This window comes from Hyla sarda, chromosome 2 (assembly GCF_029499605.1).
Source record: "Hyla sarda isolate aHylSar1 chromosome 2, aHylSar1.hap1, whole genome shotgun sequence".
Classification (NCBI taxonomy): Eukaryota; Metazoa; Chordata; class Amphibia; order Anura; family Hylidae; genus Hyla; species Hyla sarda.
The window spans coordinates 336,324,350-336,343,899 of record NC_079190.1 but is presented as its reverse complement, the minus strand read 5'-3'; the positions used below and the strand labels follow the sequence as shown (position 1 = coordinate 336,343,899).

At 44.7% G+C, this 19,550-nt stretch overlaps 1 long non-coding RNA gene across 1 annotated transcript in view; it reads left to right on the top strand.

Annotated features, from left to right (window-relative positions):
• LOC130356457 (uncharacterized) overlaps positions 1 to 19,550 on the top strand; it is a 41,497-nt gene that overhangs the window by 5,658 nt on the left and 16,289 nt on the right. The window contains exons 2-3 of the long non-coding RNA XR_008888889.1: positions 13,068 to 13,189; positions 13,961 to 14,157. This is a non-coding gene — a long non-coding RNA (uncharacterized LOC130356457). The remainder of the gene's footprint in view (positions 1 to 13,067; positions 13,190 to 13,960; positions 14,158 to 19,550) is intronic.

The following is a 19,550-nucleotide window of genomic DNA, read 5'->3' as shown; positions in this document are numbered from 1 at the left end:
ATGTGTAAATGAAAAAAAAAAAATTCACCAAAATGCCGGTTTTTCACCAAATTTTAAATTTTTACAAGGGGTAGTAGGAGAAAATGCCCCCCAAAATTTGTAACCCCACTTCTTCTGAGTATTGAAATACCCCATGTGTGGACATCAAGTGCTCTGCTTTCGCACTACAATGTTCAAAAGAGGAGGAGCGTCATTGAGCTTTTGGAGAGAGAATTTGTTTGGAATGGAAGTCAGGGGCCATGTGTGTTTACAAAACCCCCTGTGGTGCCAGAACAGTGGACCCCCCTCCCCCACATGTGACCACATTTTGGAAACTACACCCCTCACAGAATTTAATTAGGAGTGCAGTGAGCATCTACACCCCACTGGCGTTTGACAGATCTTTGGAACAGTGGGCTGTGCAAATGAAAAATTATATTTTTCATTTTCACGGAACACTGTTCCAAAAATCTGTAAAATCTGTCAGACACCTGTGGGGTGTAAATGCTCACTGTACCCCTTATTACATTCCGTGAGGGGTGTCGTTTCCAAAATGGGGTCACATGTGGGGGGTCCATTGTTCTGGCACTATGGGGACTTTGTAAACACACATGGCCTTCAATTCCGGACAAATTTTCTCTCTAAAAGCCCAATGGCGCTCCTTCTCTTCTGAGCATTATAGTGCACCTGCAGAGCACTTTACATCCACATATGGGGTATGTTCATACTCAGAAGAAATGTGGTTACAAATTTTGTGGGGCTTTTTTCCTATTTTCCCTTGTGAAAATGAAAAATTTTGGGTAACACCAGCATTTTAGTGAAAAAAATTTTTTTGCTTCATTTTCCTATCCAACTTTAATGAAAATTCGTCAAACACCTGTGGGGTGTTAAGGCTCACTATAGCCCTTGTTATGTTCCGTGAGGGGTGTAGTTTCCAAAATGTGGTCACACGTGGGTATTTATCTTTTTGTGTTTATGTCAGAACAGCTGTGAAATCAGCCACCTGTGTGCAAATCACCAATTGAGGCCTCAACTGTACATAGTGTGCTCTCACTTCTGAGCCTTGTGCGTCCGCACAGCATTTTACGCCGACATATGGGGTATTTCCCAAAATTTGTAGTGCAATTGCTCCCGAGTACGGAAATTCCCCATATGTGGCCCTAAACTGTTTCCTTGAAATGCGACAGGGCTCCGAAGTGAGAGAGCGCCATGCGCATTTGAGGAATAAATTAGGGATTGCATAGTGGTGGACATAGGGGTATTCTACGCCAGTGATTCCCAAACAGGGTGCCTCCAGCTGTTGCTAAATTCCCAGCATGCCTGGACAGTCAGTGGCTGTCCGGAAATGCTGGGAGTTGTTGTTTTGCAACAGCTGGAGGCTCTTTTTTGGAAACACTGCCGTACGATACGTTTTCATTTTATTGGGGGAGGGGACAGTGTAAGGGGGTGTATATGTATTGTTTATCCTTTATTTTGTGTTAGTGTAGTGTAGTGTTTTTAGGATATATTCGCACTGGCAGAGGTTTCCGGTTAGTTTCCCGCTAGGAGTTTGCGCTGCTGCGGAAAATTTGCCGCGGCTCAAACTTGAAGCAGGAAACTCACTGTAAACCCGCCCATGTGAATGTACCCTGTACATTCACATGGGGGGGGGCAAACCTCCAGCTGTTGCAAAACTACAACTCCCAGCATGCACTGACCGTACATGCTGGGACTTGTACTTTTGCAGCACACTGGTTGGAAAACCTTCAGTGTTACCTAATTCAGTATTTTCCAAACAGTGTGCCTCCAGCTGTTGCGAAACTACAACTCCCAGCATGTACTGATCGCCAAAGGGTATGCTGGGAGATGTAGTTATGCAACAGCTGAAGGTACACAACTACAACTCCCAGCATGCCGAGACAGCTGTTTGGGCAAGCTGGGAGTTTTAGTTTTGCAAGATCTGAAGGGCCACAGTTTAGAAACCACTGCACAGTGATCTCCAAATTGTGGCCCTCCAGATGTTGCAAAACTATAAATCCCAGCATGCCCAGACGGCAAACTGCTGTATGAGTATGCTGGGAGTTGTAGTTTTGCAAGATCTAGAGGGCCACAGTTTAGAGACCACTACACAGTGATCTCCAAACTGTAGCCCTCCAGCTGTTGCAAAACTACAAATCCCAGCATGCCGAAACAGCAAACAGCTGTCTGGGCATGCTGGGAGTTGTAGTTTTGCAACATCTGGAGGACTACAGGTTAGAGACCACTGTATAGTCATCTCAGACTGCAGCCCTCCAGAGGTTGCTAGGCAACTCAATGGCTTCCATAGGATCCAGGGAGCTGCATTGTTGCCCGCTACCACCGCCGATGGGTAAGTGGACCTTCGGCGGCGGTACCTGTCGGTTTCCCCATTCTGCTCAGCCTACTGTGGGTGGGCAGAACGGGGGAACTGAACATTAACCCCCCCCCCGCCCCTGATCTGCTATTGGTCGTTGTTTCTGAACAATCAATAGCAGGGATAGGAGAGGTGGCACCCCTGCCACCTCACTCCTATCCCTTCAGGGGAACCGTGGGTGTCTTGGACAACCCTGATCCCCCTTATTTTCCGGGTCACCGGAGACCCCTATGACCCGGAATCGCAGGTGTGAATTCACCGGCGATTTGCAGCGATCACCGACAGGGGGTGGGGTTTCAGGACCCCCCTGGGCATTGGCACAGGATGCCTGCTGAATGATTTCAGCAGGCATCCAGTTCCGATCACGGCCCAGCGAGCTGTGGTGATCGGAAATGCAGAGGGCATACAGGTACGCCCTCCGTCCTTAACCTGTTGGGGACGAAGGGCGTATGGATATGCCCTTGCGTCCTGGTACTTAAGGACGAAGGGCGTATCCATACGCCCGTGGGAATTTCGGTCCCCGTCGCGCGGCGGGCGGGGACTGGACCGGGGTGACTGCTGATATCTATCAGCAGGCACCCCGTGCAAATGCCCATGGGGGTCATTAGCCCCCCCATGTCGGCGATCGGCGCAAATCACAAGTGAATTCACACTTGCGATTTGCGCCGATTCCGGGTCATTACGGGTCTATGGTGACCCGGTGACCCGGAATAGAAGGGGGATCGCGGTTGTCTAAGACAACTACGATCCCCCTGAAGCGATAGGAGTGATGTGGCAGGGGTGCCACCCCTCCTATCCCTGCTATTGGTGGTCTATACGCGACCACCAATAGTAGATCGGGGGCGAAGCGGTTTACTTTCGTCTTCCTCGTCCTGCCCACCCACAAAAGGCGGGGCAGGACGGGGAAACGACGGGGACCAAACGATGAAGGTCCACTTACCCCTCCGGAGGCTGCGGGCGACCGTGGTCGTTGACGGAGATCGACGCGGACGGCGTGCGGCAGAAGAAGACGGCTCCCTGGATCCTACGGAAGCCGGTAAGTTGCCTAGCAACATCTGGAGGGCCACAGTCTAAGACTGTAGCCCTCCAGATGTTGCAAAACCACAACTCCCAGCATGCCCAGACAGCTGTTTGTTGTTTAGGCATGCTGGAATATGTAGTTTTGCAACAGCTGGAGGGCTGCAGTTTGCGACCATTATATAGTGGTCTCTAAACTGTATCCCTCCAGATCTTGCAAAACTACAACTCCTAGCATGCTCAAACAGCTCTTTGCTGTCTGGGCATGCAGGGATTTGTAGTTTTGCAACATCTGGAGGGTCACAATTTGGAGATCACTGGGCAGTGGTCTATAAACTGTAGACCTCCAGATGTTGCAAAACTGCAAATCCCAGCATGCCCAAACAGCAAACAGCTGTCTCACCATGCTGGGAGTTGTAATTGCGTAACCTCCAGCTGTTGCATAACTAAATATCCCAGCATGCCCTTCGGCGATTAGTACATGCTGGGAGTTGTAGTTTTGCAACAGCTGGAGGCACACTGGTTGGAAAATTCTGAGTTAGCTAACAGAACCTAACTGAAGGTTTTCCAACCAGTGTGCCTCCAGCTGTTGCAAAACTACAACTCCCAGCATGCACGGTATGTCAGTACATGCTGGGAGTTGTAGTTTTGCAACAGCTGGAGGCACACTGGTTGGAAAATACTGAGTTAGGTAACAGAACCTAACTGAAGGTTTTCCAACCAGGTTTTCCAACCAGTACAACTCCCAGCATGCACTGTCAGTGCATGCTGGGAGTTGTGGTTTTGAAACAGCTGGAGGTTTGCCCCCCCATGTGGACGTACAGGGTACATTCACACGGGCAGGTTTACAGTAAGTTTCCTGCTTCAAGTTTGGTCTGCAGCTCAAACTCTGCAGCTCAAACTCCTAGCGGGAAACTCACCGTAACACGCCAGTGCGAATGTCCCCTAAAAACACTAAACTACACTAACACATAATAAAGGGTAAAACACTACATATACAACTCCCTTACACTGTCCCCCCCCCCCCCCAATAAAAATGAAAAACGTATTGTACGGCAGTGTTTCCAAAACGGAGCCTCCAGTTGTTGCAAAACAACAACTCCCAGCATTTCTGGACAGCCACTGACTGTCCAGGCATCCTAGGAGATAAGCAACAGCTGGAGGCACCCTGTTTGGGAATCACTGCGCATGGCGCTCTCTCATTTGCGCATGGCGCTCTCTCATTTTGGAGCCCTGTCGTATTTCAAGGAAACAGTTTAGGGCCACATATGGGGTATTTCCGTAATCGGGAGAAATTGCACTACAAATTTTGGGGGGCTTTTTCTCCTTTTACCCCTTATGAAAAGGAAAAGTTGGGGGTTACACCAGCCTGTTAGTGTATAAAAAAAAATGTTTACACTAACATGCTGGTGTTGCCCCATACTTTTTATTTTCACAAGCAGTAAAAGGAAAAAAAAGCCCCCCAAAATTTGTAACGCAATTTCTCCTGTACATTTGAGGCCTAAATTGGTGATTTGCACAGGGGTGGCTGATTTTACAGTGGTTCTGACATAAACCCAAAAACATAAATACCCATATGTGACCCCATTTAGGAAACTACACCCCCCCCCCCCCCCCACGGAACGTAACAAGTGGTATAGTGAGCCTGAACAGCCCACAGGTGTTTGACGAATTTTCATAAAATTTGGATGGGAAAATGAAAAAAAATAATTTTCACAAAAATGCTGGTGTTACCCTAAATTTTTCATTTTCACAAGGGAAAATAGGAAAAAAGCCCCCCAAAATTTGTAACCCCATTTTCTCTGAGTAAGAACATACCCCATATGTGGATGTAAAGTGCTCGGCGGGCGAACTACAATGCTCAGAAGAGAAGGAGTGCAATTGGCATTTTGAAGAGAAAATGTGTCCGGAATTGAAGGCCACATGAGTTTACAAAGCCCCCATAGTGCCAGAACAATGGACCCCCCCCCCCCCACATGTGACCCCATTTTGTAAACGACACCCCTCGTGTAATGTAATAAGGGGTACAGTGAGCATTTACACCCCACATGTATCTGACAGATTTTTGGAACAGTGGTCCGTGAAAATGAAAAATGATCTGTCAAACGCCAGTGGGGTGTAAATACTCACTGCACCCCTTATTAAATTCTGTGAGGGGTGTAGTTTCCAAAATGGGGTCACATGTGGGGGGGGGGGGTCCACTGTTCTGGCACCACAGGGGGCTTTGTAAATGCACATGGCCCCTGACTACCATTCCAAACGAATTCTCTTTCCAAAAGCTCAATGGCGCTCCTCCACTTGGGAGCATTGTAGTTCGCCCGCAGAGCATTTTACGTCCTAACATGGGGTATTTCCATACTCAGAAGAGATGGGGTTACAAATTTTGGGGGCATTCTCTCCCATAACCCTTTGTAAAAATTGTAAATTTAGGGACGAAACTGCACTTTAGTGAAAAAAAATAAGTTTTTTCATTTACACATCCGATTTTAACGAAAAGTTGTCACACACCTGCGTGGTGTTAAGGCTCACTGGACCCCTTGTTACGTGACTTGAGGGGTGTAGTTTCCAAAATGGTATGCCATGTGGGGTTTTCTGCTGTTCTGGCACCATAGGGGCTTCCTAAATGTGACATGCCCCCCAAAAACCAGTTCAGCAAAATTCACTCTCCAAAATCCCATTGTTGCTCCTTCCCTTCTGAGCCCTCTACTGCGCCCGCCGAACACTTGACATACACATATGAGGTATTTCCTTACTCAAGAGAAATTGGGTTACAAATTTTTGGAGGCTTTTTCTCCTATTACCACTTGTAAAAATTCAAAAACTGGGTCTACAAGAACATGCGAGTGTCAAAAAATGAAGATTTTGAATTTTCTCCTTCACTTTGCTGCTATTCCGGTGAAACACCTAAAGGGTTAACAAACTTACTGAATGTCATTTTGGATACTCTGAGGGGTGCAGTTTTTATAATTTGGTCATTTGTGGAGTATTTCTAATAGGAAGGCCCTTCAAATCCACTTCAAACCTGAACTGGTACCTGAAAAATTCAGATTTTGAAAATTTTGTGAAAAATTGGAAAATTGCTGCTGAACTTTGAAGCCCTCTGGTGTCTTCCAAAAGTAAAAACATGTCAACTTTATGATGTAAATATAAAGTAGACATATTGTATTTGTGAATCAATATATCATTTATTTGGAATGTCTATTTTCCTTACAAGCAGAGAGCGTCAAAGTTAGAAAAATGCAAAATTTTCACATTTTTCATCAAATTTTGGAATTTTTCACCAAGAAATGGTGAATTTACCACTAACATAAAGAAGAATATGTCACGAAAAAACTTTCTCGGAATCAAATTTATAAGTAAAAGCATCCCAGAGTTATTAATGCTTAAAGTGGCAGTGGTCAGATTTGCAAAAAATGCTCCCGTCCTTAGAGTCATAATGGGCTCCGTCCCCAAGGGTTAAGTGACGGGACTCGAGGGCGTATCCATACGCCCTCCGTCCCCAACAAGATATAATCAATATGATACCCAATTTATAGAGGTTTTGTTTTATTTTACTACTTGTAAATAATTATAACTATTTGTACGGAAATCAGTATGCTTAAAATTGTCCTCTGTTGACCCCAATAGCTCTTTTATTTTGCCATATATGGGGATATACAGGGTGGACCATTTATATGGATACACCTTAATAAAATGGGAATGGCTGGTGATATTAACTTCCTGTTTGTGGCACATTAGTATATGTGAGGGGGGAAACTTTTCAAGATGGATGGTGACCATGGTGGCCATTTTGAAGTCGGCCATTTTGAATCCAACTTTTGTTTTTTCAATAGGAAGAGGGTCATGTGACACTTCAAACTTATTGGGAATTTCACAAGAAAAACAATGATGTGCTTGGTTTTAACGTAACTTTATTCTTTCATGAGTTATTTACAAGTTTACATTGTTTTGGATTGTCAATGCAACCCTCTTCTCCCACTCTTCACACACTGATAGCAACACCGCAGGAGAAATGCTAGCACAGGCTTCCAGTATCCGTAGTTTCAGGTGCTGTACATCTCGTATCTTCACAGCATAGACAATTGTCTTCAGATGACCCCAAAGATAAAAGTCTAAGGGGGTCAGATTGGGAGACCTTGGGGGCCATTCAACTGGCCCACGACGACCAATCCACTTTCCAGGAAACTGTTCATCTAGGAATGCTCGGACATGGCATGTTCCCTGAGTTTTTCCAGCAAGATGGTGCACCATCACATTATGGGTGTAAGGTCTGAGCATTCCTAGATGAAAAGTTTCCTGGAAAGTGGATTGGCCGTCGTGGGCAGGAAAATGTATACGTTTAAAAATGTCCTCTTCTGACCCCTATAACTTTTTTTTATTTTTCCACGTACAGGGCGGTGTGAGAGCTCATTTTTTGCGCCGCGATCTGAAGTTTTTATCGGTACCATTTTTGTTTTGATCGGACTTTTTGATCACTTAATGGTATTTTGGACGCTTTTTTGGACTTTGTAATTTTTTACGTGTACGCCATTGACCATGCGGTTTAATGATATATTTTTATAGTTCGGACATTTACGCACACGGCGATACCACATAGGTTTATTTTTATTTACACTGTTTTATTTTTTTTTATGGGAAAAGGGGGTGATTCAAACTTTTATTAGGGAAGGGGTTAAATGACCTTTATTAACCCTTTTTTTAAATTTTTTTTTTCAGTATTATAGCTCCCATAGGGACCTATAACACTGCACACACTGATCTTTTACAAAGATCACTGGCGTGTATTAACACGCCTGTGATCAGTGTTATCGGCGCTTGACTGCTCCTGCCTGGATCTCAGGCACGGAGCAGTCATTCGTCGATCGGACACCAAGGAGGCAGGTAAGGGCCCTCCCGGTATTTTGTAAGCTGTTCGAGACGCCACGATTTCACCGCGGCTGTCCCGAACAGCCCTACTGAGCAGCTGGGATACTTTCACTTCATACACGGCGGTCAGCTTTGATCGCCGCGTCTGAAGGGTTAATACAGGGCATTACCACGATCGGTGATGTCCTGTATTAGCCGCCGGGACCGACCCGATATGCATATAGCGGGAGCCGGCGGAGGACGTAAATATATGTCCTTCGTCGTTAAAGGTGTACTCCGGTGCGCACTTTTTTCCTTTTATCCCGTCCGGGCTGCAAAATAAAAGAAAACACACTTTCTCTTACCTGCCAACGAGCCCCCGTAGCTCCGGTACAGGTGTTCGGTCCCCGGGCTGTATTCTTCTTACTTCCTGTTAGCCCGGCACGTCACACAGAGCTTCAGCCTATCACCGGCCGCAGCGATGTCCCGCCTCGGCCGGTGATAGGCTGAAGCGCCGTGTGACGTGCCGGGCTAACAGGAAGTAAGAAGAATACAGCCGGGGACCGAACACCTGTACCGGAGCTTCGGGGGCTCGTTGGCAGGTAAGAGAAAGTGTGTTTTCTTTTATTTTGCAGCCCGGACAGGATAAAAGGAAAAAAGTGTGCGCCGGAGTACTCCTTTAAGGGATTAATTAACATTATATTTTCATAGTTCAGACATTTATGCATGTGGCAATATCACATTTATTAACTTATTTTTAACCTTTTTACACTATTTTTTGTCCCCATAGAGGACTATTAGATGCTCCATTACTACAGCCTGCCATGGCTGGCAGGTAAGGTAAGGGTCCTCCTGCTGTCCTCTCAACTGATTGAAACCCCACGATTTTGCTGCGGTTGTGCTGATCAGCTCATCTGAGCTACCAGAGAGTAAATTAAATAATAATAATAATAATGCACATAAGCAAAAAAATTATAATAATTACTTCAAAGCTCACTTTCCAAAGACAACAATAATGTCCCCAATTATCTTTATTCTGTAGGTCTGTACAATTACATTGATTCCCAATTTATATAGGTTTTACTACTTTTACAAATTAAAACTTTTTGTACAAAGCTTATTGGGGGAGATTTATTAAAACCTGTGGAGAGGCAAAGTTGTACAGTTGCCCATTGTAACCAATCAGATCGCTTCTTTCATTTTTCAGAGGCCTTGTTAAGAATGTAAGAAGCGAGCTGATTGGTTGCTATGGGCAACTGGGCAACTTTGCCTCTCCACAAGTTTTAATAAATCTTCCCCATTATGCTTATGAGGGCTCATTTTCTGCACGGTGATCTGTAGTTTTTATGGTACCATTTTTGTTTTAACTGGTTGCCATCTAAGGATGAGCCGGCTCGTACTAAGATGGCAAGTGGTGAATGGCGCGGGCTCCTGACTCTGGCAGGCGCCAAACTGGCTGGCCTCAAGCTGATTCCTGTAGCTGGGGGCCGCCGTTAATAGCCCACATGCAACAATCGCCATGGCCGGCTATTAACCCTTTAAATTGCCGCTGGTGGGCTAATGGGGTGGATTGACCCCCCCCCTCAGCGCAATCGTGGGGGCTTACCTCAGCTTCCGTGTTGGTCCTGGCTCTGTGATTGATAGAGCCTGGCTGGACCAGGCTTTATCAATCGAGCACAGAGCACACAGATCAATCTAGTTCTATGGAACTATATTGATCTGTATGAGGAATCTAATGATTCCTCCTAAAAGCCACTTAAGGGGACTAAAAGTGTAAAAAAAAAAGAAAAAGAAAAAAAAAGTTGAATAAAAAGTTTAAGAAAACACCCAATCACCCCCTTTTCCCAAATTCCATATAAAAAATATGTAAACATAATTAAAATAAACATATGCTTTTATGAAGAGGTGAGTAGAAGCCTTGACAGAGGAAGGGCTGTGGATATAGTGTTTCTGGATTTTGCTAAAGCGTTTGATACTGTCCCTCATCGTCGTCTGACAGGTAAGTTAAGGTCTTTGGGTTTGGAAATTTTAGTTTGTAACTGGATTGAACACTGGCTCATGGATCGTACCTAGAGAGTGGTGGTCAATGATTCGTACGCAGATTGGTCCCCGGTTATTAGTGGTGTACCCCAAGGTTCTGTACTGGGACCGCTGTTGTTTAATTTATTTATCAATGATATAGAGGATGGCATTAACATCTTTGCAGATGACACCAAGCTTTGTAGCACAGTACAGTCTATAGAGGATGTGTATAGGTTACAAGATGACTTGAATAGACTAAGTGTCTGGGCATCCACTTGGCAAATGAGGTTCAATGTGGATAAATGTAAAGTTATGCATCTGGGTACTAATAACCTGCATGCATCGTATGTCTTCGGGGGTGTTAAACTGGCAGAGTCACTGGTAGAGAAGGATCTGGGTGTACTTGTAGATCACAGACTACAGAATAGCATGCAATGTCAGGCTGCTGCTTCCAAGGCCGGCAGGATATTGTCATGTATAAAAAGAGGCATGGACTCGAGGGACAGGGACATAATACTCCCCCTTTATAAAGCATTGGTACGGCTTCACATGAAATATGCTGTTCAGTTTTGGGCACCAGTCCATAAAAGGGACACTGTGGAGCTGGAGAGGGTGCAGAGACGCGCGACTAAACTAATATGGGGCATGGAACATCTTAGCTATGAGGAGCGATTAAAGGAGTTACAATTGTTTAGTCTTGAGAAGAGACGTCTAAGGGGGGATATGATAAACGTATATAAGTATATAAATGGCCCATACAAAAAATATGGAGAAAAACTGTTCCAGGTTAACCCCCCCCCCCAAAGGATGAGGGGGCACTCCCTCCGTCTGCAGAAGAAAAAGTTTAGCCTGAAGGGGCGACACGCCTTCTTTACCATGAGAACTGTGAACTTATGGAACAGTCTACCTCAGGAACTGGTTACAGCTTTAAAACAGGATTAGATACATTCCTGGAACAAAATAACATTAATGCTTATGAAGAAATATAAAATCCCATCCCTTCCCCAAAATCGCGCCACACCCCTACCCTTCAATTCCCTGGTTGAACTTGATGGACATATGTCTTTTTTCAACCGTACTATGTAACTATGTAACTATATGTGGTATCGCCGTGTGCGCAAATGTCTGAACTATAAAAATATAATTAAACCACATGGTCAATGGCGTTTACATAAAAAAATACCAAAGTCCAAAATTGCATATTTTTGGTCACTTTGTATATACCCTTAAAAAATGTATAAAAAGCGATCAAAAAGTCCCATCAAAACTAAAATGATCAGCAGCTGTGGACTCACCTATAATGGCGGACATCAACGATCACGCTGATGCCCTCCAGTACCCATCAAATGCCATGATCAATACTGATCTTGTGATCTGAAATACATTGTATTCTGATTGAGAGGAAAGGGTGCACAGATTTATAAGCAAGTAATTTTTTTTTCTACAAATCTTTATCTTCTGTGAATTACATGTGTGATCCATTTTCTAAATTCCACATTAAGTGCCTAAGCTGCTAATTTTTCATTGGGGACTATAAGGTTCAAATTACATGTATAAGTTACATCAGGGTCAGTTGTTTTTTCTCAACTCAACTGATGTTCAAAAAGTACTAAACTTTTCATCACTCTTCACATTGTCGGCACTGTGCTAGTGTATAGTGGAGGAGCTGATCCATCGTTGACAGAAGCGGGGCGGGTGGGTAAGGTAATGTAAGATCCTTACTACTGGGCTGACACACTGCAACAAACCTCCTCCTCATGTATTCTCCATACTACTGAAGTGACACACTGAAACAAACCTCCTCCCATGTAATCTCCTAACTACTGGAGTGACTCACTGTAGCAAATCTTCCCATGTAATCTCCTTACTACTGGGGTGACCCGCATCCTCTGTCTCCTCACCTCCTGCCGAGAATGTAATGGAGATCGCTGGACTGGCGCTGCTCTGTGGACAGAGTTGGCTTCTTCAGCAGCACAGCTGCTCCGGGGATGGAGCGTGGACGGAGACAGGTACACGTCAGGCACTAGGATACAGGGCAAAAATAAGCCAACCACATTCAGAGTTTGACTTGGTCGGCTCATTGAAATGAATGGGGATGGGGCCGGATGGGATATATGATATGGAGGTGGTGTGGTTTTTGTGGTAGGAAGCCTTTATGAATTGCTAAAATGGGTGATGTCATTCTTTATGAATTGTTAACATGGGTGATGTTTTTATAAAGTATAATTGGTGGCCCAAAAAAACACGCCCTCATATGGGAGTCTAGGTTGGAAATTGAAAGTGTTTTGCCGAAAAAGGCGAGGAGGAAAAAGATAAAGTGGCAAAATGAAAAATATCCTCGGCCCAGATGGTTTGTTTAAAAACAGCATTGGTTCTCAACAAGGGTGTCTCCAGCTGTTGCCAAAGTACAGCTCCCAGATGGGACTGACAGCCTTTAAAGGGATTATCCAGGAATAGAAAAACACAGCTTATTTGTTTCAAAAACAGCTCCATGTCTGTCTCCAGGTTGGGTGTGGTTTTACAACTTAGCTCCATTCACTTCAATGGAATCGAGCTGTAGAACCACACCAAACCTAGAGACAGACGGGGAGCGGTTTTTGAAAGAAAGTAGCTCTGTTTTGAAAGACATAAGCTCCCATTTTCTATTCCTGGATAACCCCATTAAGAATCCACTGGGTCTTGCTCTGTAGTAACATTACATCTCTAGCCTCCATCTCTTGGGGCATTTACCCTTTCTATTCCAGCAAAATGTAATTGAGAAGCATCATTGTTGTGGTACTCCCTGTTTATTGTGTACCCACCTAAACAAAACATTTTTTTCTTTCAATTAAAGCTGCAAAAGGAGCAATTACCGCAAGCATAGTCACACATGGTGTGGTTTAAGATAACATTCATCGGGGTGTTTTTAAATGAAAAGAGAAAGTGTTACTCTTGGTTTTTATTTCAAGTAAAATGGTATGTAAATAAAGTCTTTTAATAATTTTGTACTTTGAAAAAAATATATGAAAATAAGTACAGTGATCCCTCAACATACAATATTTTCAACGTACAATGGTCTTTTCTGGACCATTGTAACTTGAAACCAGACTCAACATACAATGCTACGGACAGTCCAGATTTGCAAACGTGTCAATCGCTGGAAGAACCGACCAATCAGAATGGGCATTTCACTGGTAAAACCCCTGTATTCCTAAAGTGCATGCATTGACTGGCTATCTGGTAGCGCCCCCTACAGAACAGGGAGTTATTACATGTTCTGTACTACTCTACCTGTGCCAGGAATTGCTGCCCCAGGTGGGGGCAGCTCCATTTTACTTTTTTTTTGGGAGACTGTGTGTACTTACTGTACAGGACCCTGAAAAGCTCCTGTCCTCTACATAGGCAGTGGCACTTACAGCTCCCAGCAGCTCTTTCTTACTTTTAAATGTAAGCACTGGCTTTATCTATATTAGTTATCTACTTATTTTTCTTTAATCCTCACTTTTTCCTATTTTTTGATGATACTTTGGTGGCTTCAGAACCAATTACCAGGTTTTCATAGAGTTATGGTCTCAACATGCAATTGTTTCAACATACAATGATCGTCCTGGAACCGATTAATATTGTACCTTGAGGGACCACTGTATGCTTAAAATTGTCTTTTTCTGATCCCTATAACTTTTGAATTTTTACATACCGTATATACTCGAGTATAAGCCGAGTTTTTCAGCACGATTTTTTGCACAGGGACATCCCTGCGCATGAAGGTCCCTGTGCGTTGTTGTCAAGGCAACGTCACTAGTCCGGGGCCGGTGATGGGCGGAGCGGAGAAGAGGTCCTCATGGTGAAAATGGACAGCCAAGAACGACTAACCCTCCCCACTGGACGGTCCCTGCAGCATAGATGGCCTGGACCAGCTCACCATAACTTCCCGCCGAGGGGAGGTGAGTAGAAAACTAAAGGGGGGGGTCTGGATGATGATGAAGGCCGCAGTGGTCTTCAACCTGCATACCTCCAGATGTTTCAAAACTACAACTCCCAGCATGCCCGGACAGCCATCAGCTGTTCGGGCATGCTGGGAGCTGTAGTTTTGGAACATCTGGAGGTCCGCAGATTGAAGACCACTGATGAAGGGATTGACAGGCGGTGATGATGAGGGGGGGGGGGGGGGTAGGGGATGATGACAAGGATTGACAGGCGGTGATGATGAAGGGGGGGGATGATGACAGGGATTGACAGGTGGTGATGATGAAGGGGGGGTGATGACAGGGACTGACAGGTGGGGATGATGAAGGGGGGATGATGACTAGGGTGATAATGAAAGGGTGATGATGACGGGGGTGTTAATGACGGGGGTCTGGATGATGACATGGGGGGGGGGGATGATGTATTTCCCACCCTAGGCTTATAGTTGAGTCAATAACTTTTCCTGGGTTTTTGGGTTGAAATTAGGGGCCTCGGCTTATATTCGGAACGGCTAATACTCGAGTATATACGGTATACACTGATGTATGAGGGCTCATTGTTTGGGCCGCAATCTGTAGTTTTTATCTGTACCAATGTGCTTCTGATCTGCCTTTTTGATCGCTTTTTACTTTTTCTGGGATATGATGCGATGAAAAAATCTGCAATTTTGGGGTTTGGTATTTTTTACATGTACGCCATACACTGTACGGGATAATTAATGTTATATTTTAATAGTTCTAACTATTGGGGTATGTGTACACTGAAGGTTTGGAGAGGAACTTCCGCAAGTTATTCTGCTCGCTTATTCCTCTCCAATTCATTCAGCAGTGAAAAACCCCATAGAATGTAATAACATTTTTGCTCCTCAGTTCACACGAGGAATTTCCGCTAGCGGAATTCTGTCACTGAATTCTGTTCCGCATGAAGAATGAACATGTTCTTTCCTCATGCGGAATTTCCGTCCTAACCCCATAGAACTCAAGGCCAAAAAAATTTTCAGTCTACCACACTTTCGCGCAGATTTTGCGTGGAATTCCCGCTGAATTTGCGCAAAATTTATTTATTTTTTTAATAACGTCTCCTATGCTGTTCTGAATTCCACGCACATTCCGCACGGAAAAGAAACGGTCATTTCTGAACGGATTTTTTTCAGCGAGAATTCCGCGCAAATATTAATCAGCGTGAACATATCCTTAGGCACACGGTGATACCGTATATGTTTATTTTTATTATGTTTACATATTTTTAAATGGAAAATGGGAAGGGGTTTCGTTTAAACTTTTGATATTGAAGGGGATAATGTATGTGGGCTAAACTTTTATACATTTTTTTTTTTTTACACTTTATTGGTCCCCTTAGGGGACTTTTAGGAGGAATCATTAGTTTCCTCATACAGATCAATGTAGTATCTATCAATCCCAGAGCCACAGCATGCATGGATGGAGAGGTAAGCCCTCCGGCTACCTCATCAATGGATCCTCCCCTGCGATCGCCATTTAACCCCTTAAGGACTCAGCCCTTAAGTTTTTTCCTCCTTGCCTTTTAAAAATCATAACGCTCTCATATTTTCATCGACAGACTAGCATGAGGGCTTGTTTTCTGCGCAACCAGTTGTCCTTAGTAATGACGTCACTCATTTTACCATAAGATGTATGGCACAACCAAATAAATACTATTTGTGTGGGGAAATTGATAAGAAAACAGCAATTTTGCTAATTTTGGAAGGTTTCATTTTCATACTGTACACTAAAGTAGACCTGTTTTCTTTATTCTGTGAGTCAATACAATCAAAATGATACCCATGATTAAATACTGTTCTATTATTTTACAGCTTTAAAAAAAAAAAAAATCACAAATGAGTGCATTTAAAACCCTCTATTTTGCTGACCTATAACTTTTACATTTTTCAGTACAAGCGGTGGTATGAGGGCAAATTTTTTGTGCTGTGATATGCACTTTTTTTTTTTAAACCACATTTGCATATATAAAACTTTTAATACATTTTTTATCAATTTTATAAAAAAGCAGCAATTTTTTACTTTTTTTTTTACGTTCACGCCGCTCACCATACGGGATGACTAATATTATATTTTAATAGTTCGGATATTTACACACGCGGCGATACCGAATATGTTTATTAAAGTTTTTTTTTTTTACACTTTTTGGGGGTAAAATGGGGAAAAACAGACACTTTATATTTTTATTGGGAGAGGGGATTTTTCACTTTTTTTACTTTTACACTTTAATAATCCCCATAGGGATTGCTAATACTGTTCAGTGCTATGCATAGGACATAGCACTGATCAGTGTTATCGGTCATCTTCTGCTCTGGTCTGCTTGATCTCAGACCAGAGCAGAAGACCCATGTAAGGCAGCGGAGGCAGGTGAGGGGACCTCCGTCTGCCGTTCTGGATGATCGGATCGCTGCGACAGCGCTGCGATCATCCACTTTAGTAACCGCAGCGCGGTAGATGCCGTGATCTGTATTGATCACGGCATCTGAGGGGTTAATGGCGGACATCCGCACGATCGCGGATGTCCACCATTACCGGTGGGTCCCTGGCTGCTATCAGCAGCCAGGACCTGCCGCGCATGACCCGAGCATTGCTCCGATGCTCGCGGTTATGTATAGGACGTAAATGTACCTCCTGGTGCGTTAAGTACCACCACACCAGGACGTACATTTACGTCCTGCGTTATTAAGGGGTTAAATGTCCCTTTAGTTGCATGCCAGCTATTAGCAGTGGCCCTTCCCTACAGCATTCAGTTGAGGGCCACTCGGTATGGCTTGAGTCAGGAGCTCGCACCATATAACCCCTAACGGCACCATGACATATATACATGTCATGCCAGAGCAGCACCTGGCTCTGCTTGCCCTAAGCAGGGCTAAATGCCTTAGAAATTCACCTGCCCGGTGCCCGGAATTGCATGTCCCAGGTGTCAACCAATAGGATTTGTACATCCCTGGTTAAATAGACTTTCTTTGTAATTTTTGTCTGCTTTATTGTATGCCCCTGTAATAATTTATTGGGAGTAACCCTGTTTAGTCAGACTCTTCTTCAATTCTTATCACTGTTAATTTTTTTAATCAAAAAAACTAACTGTACAGGACTGAATTTTTCACATGAGGAGGATGCAAACTCTCATGACGAAGGAGTGTGTTTCTGGCTATGCTTCTTCTATATCTTTAGTGATTAGCTTATCATTATCATTCACAATTTTGATGTCCAAATATTCAAGCTCAATTCCTCCGAACACAGAGGTAAATCACATATTACATGTGTTAGATTCAATAAGGTGGCTAACAAAAGGAATTGAAGCACCCTTCAGAACCATCCCACAGCACCAAAATATAATCTACGTTACATAGAAATAATTTTATATGCAATACAAAAGGATTTATTAGTGTAAACACATACTTATCGCTTGTACACCCGCATCCAAAGTTTCTTGGGATATCTAGGTAGCAATCTCTCAGCTATTTAATAAACTTTTTTTTTTTTTTTAGATTATCGCTTTCTCCATATGCCTTATGAGGAAGGTCCGTAATAAATTTTAAGTTTTACTGGTAGGGTCTGTTTTATGTATAACCATCTTCAAATTGCCTACTGGCTTCTTTCTCATAATCTGATTTATGCATAACTACGATTGAACCTTTTTTATCTGCTCTGGTAACTACCACATTGCCATTATCGCTGAGTTGTTCTCTATAGAAGAAATGTTGGAGTGGGCAGGAGGATATTGTCATGAGTCGTGCCGCGGCCGGTCATGCTGGCCGCAGGCGTACTGACAGCCCGTCTCCCTGTACATCTTCAGGGACGGGCAGCGCTGCCGTCAGCATGTCTGGCTGCAGTCGCACTCAGTTAGCCGGTGGTTCCTTACCTCATCGCACTTCTGGCTCCTCTGCTTCCTCTGACTGCCAGCGTGTGCATACCCTCTCTGAAATTTAAAGGGCCAGCGCACCGGTAATTGGTCCTTGCCGGGCGCTGACCCTATAAAGTGTCTGCACTTCCTCTTAACCCCTGCCGGATGTTTGTGCCTTGTAGCCATTGAGAAAGCATACCTTGCAGTGTCCTGTCTATATCATGTACCAGTAATGTTTTTCTACGTTTCCTGACCACGTACCTTGCCGCCAGCCCTGACCTTCCTGCCAGTCTCTGCCCCTGAATTTCCTTATTTATTGTATCATGCCTCACCTCGGCTGCCACTGTGGGTTAGTTGTACCAGGGGTAGCGACCTGGGAGTTCGCCTGCCGCAGCAAGTCCATCCCGCTTTGGGGTGGGTTCTGATGAAAACCAGCGGCTCCTTAGACTCTGCTCTTTGGTGCGGCTTTCTCCAGTGGTACAGCCGATCCACTACTCCGAACGATGGATCCCACCAAGGTGTCTCTCCCAAGCGTTGCTGATCTCACCACCATCGTGGTCCAACAGTCTCAGCAGATTGTGCAACAATTGAACCAGTTATCCGCCCAGCAGCAGCAGCCGCAACCTGCCCCAGTGCCTCCTCCGGTGTCTGCAGCTTCCGTGACATCCTTCGGTCCCAAGCTTTGATTGTCCCTGCCATCGAAGTATGAAGGGGACCCAAAATTGTGCAGGGGGTTCGTGACCCAGTGCTCCATGCATGTGGAACTAATGGTTGACCAATATCCGACTGAGTGTACCAAGGTGGCATTTTGGTCAGTCTTCTCTCTGTGAAGGCTCTTGCCTGGGCAACCCCTCTCTGGTAACTACATAAATCAGAGAGTCTGACAGAATTCACACTATATAATGTACAGTGCCACTAGGGAGTTCCACATCTCCCTTTCAGCTGCAATATAATCACACACTGTGGGATATAAAGACATTTAAGACATGTCCATCTAATATAGACCCAGCCGGGTAGCAGTGCTTTAAGTGGGCCGGTACACACTGGTACTCAGTACTGCCACTTCCAAAAATAGCTTGTGAGCGTACCACCACCTCTGTCCCGTGCTTTTAGCGTACCGGAACGCTCATTTGCACATCTGTTTTAATTATGTAAAGCACGCATGCCTGCTGACGGAGCTGTGCAGGGCACTGCCAGACCTCCATACCAGAGCTGCCATGCTTCTTCCTCCCAGCTGACCTCAGTGGCGGATCCAGATGGGGGGGGGGGGGGGGGGGGCAACGAGGCAATTGAACCCCCTGAGATTGCTGACCCTCCCGTACTATAGCATGGTGGGGCGGGAGTTGTTAGTTCCTGCTGCACCATCCTCTCACTTTTATCACACGCTGCTCCATTGTTGCAGAGTATGGGCCGCGGGGACACCATCCACGGCAGGCTGGTGCGATGACGTAACATAAACGCGCTGGCGCCCAGAGATCATGTTACCGCAGCTCACACTCTGTAAGAA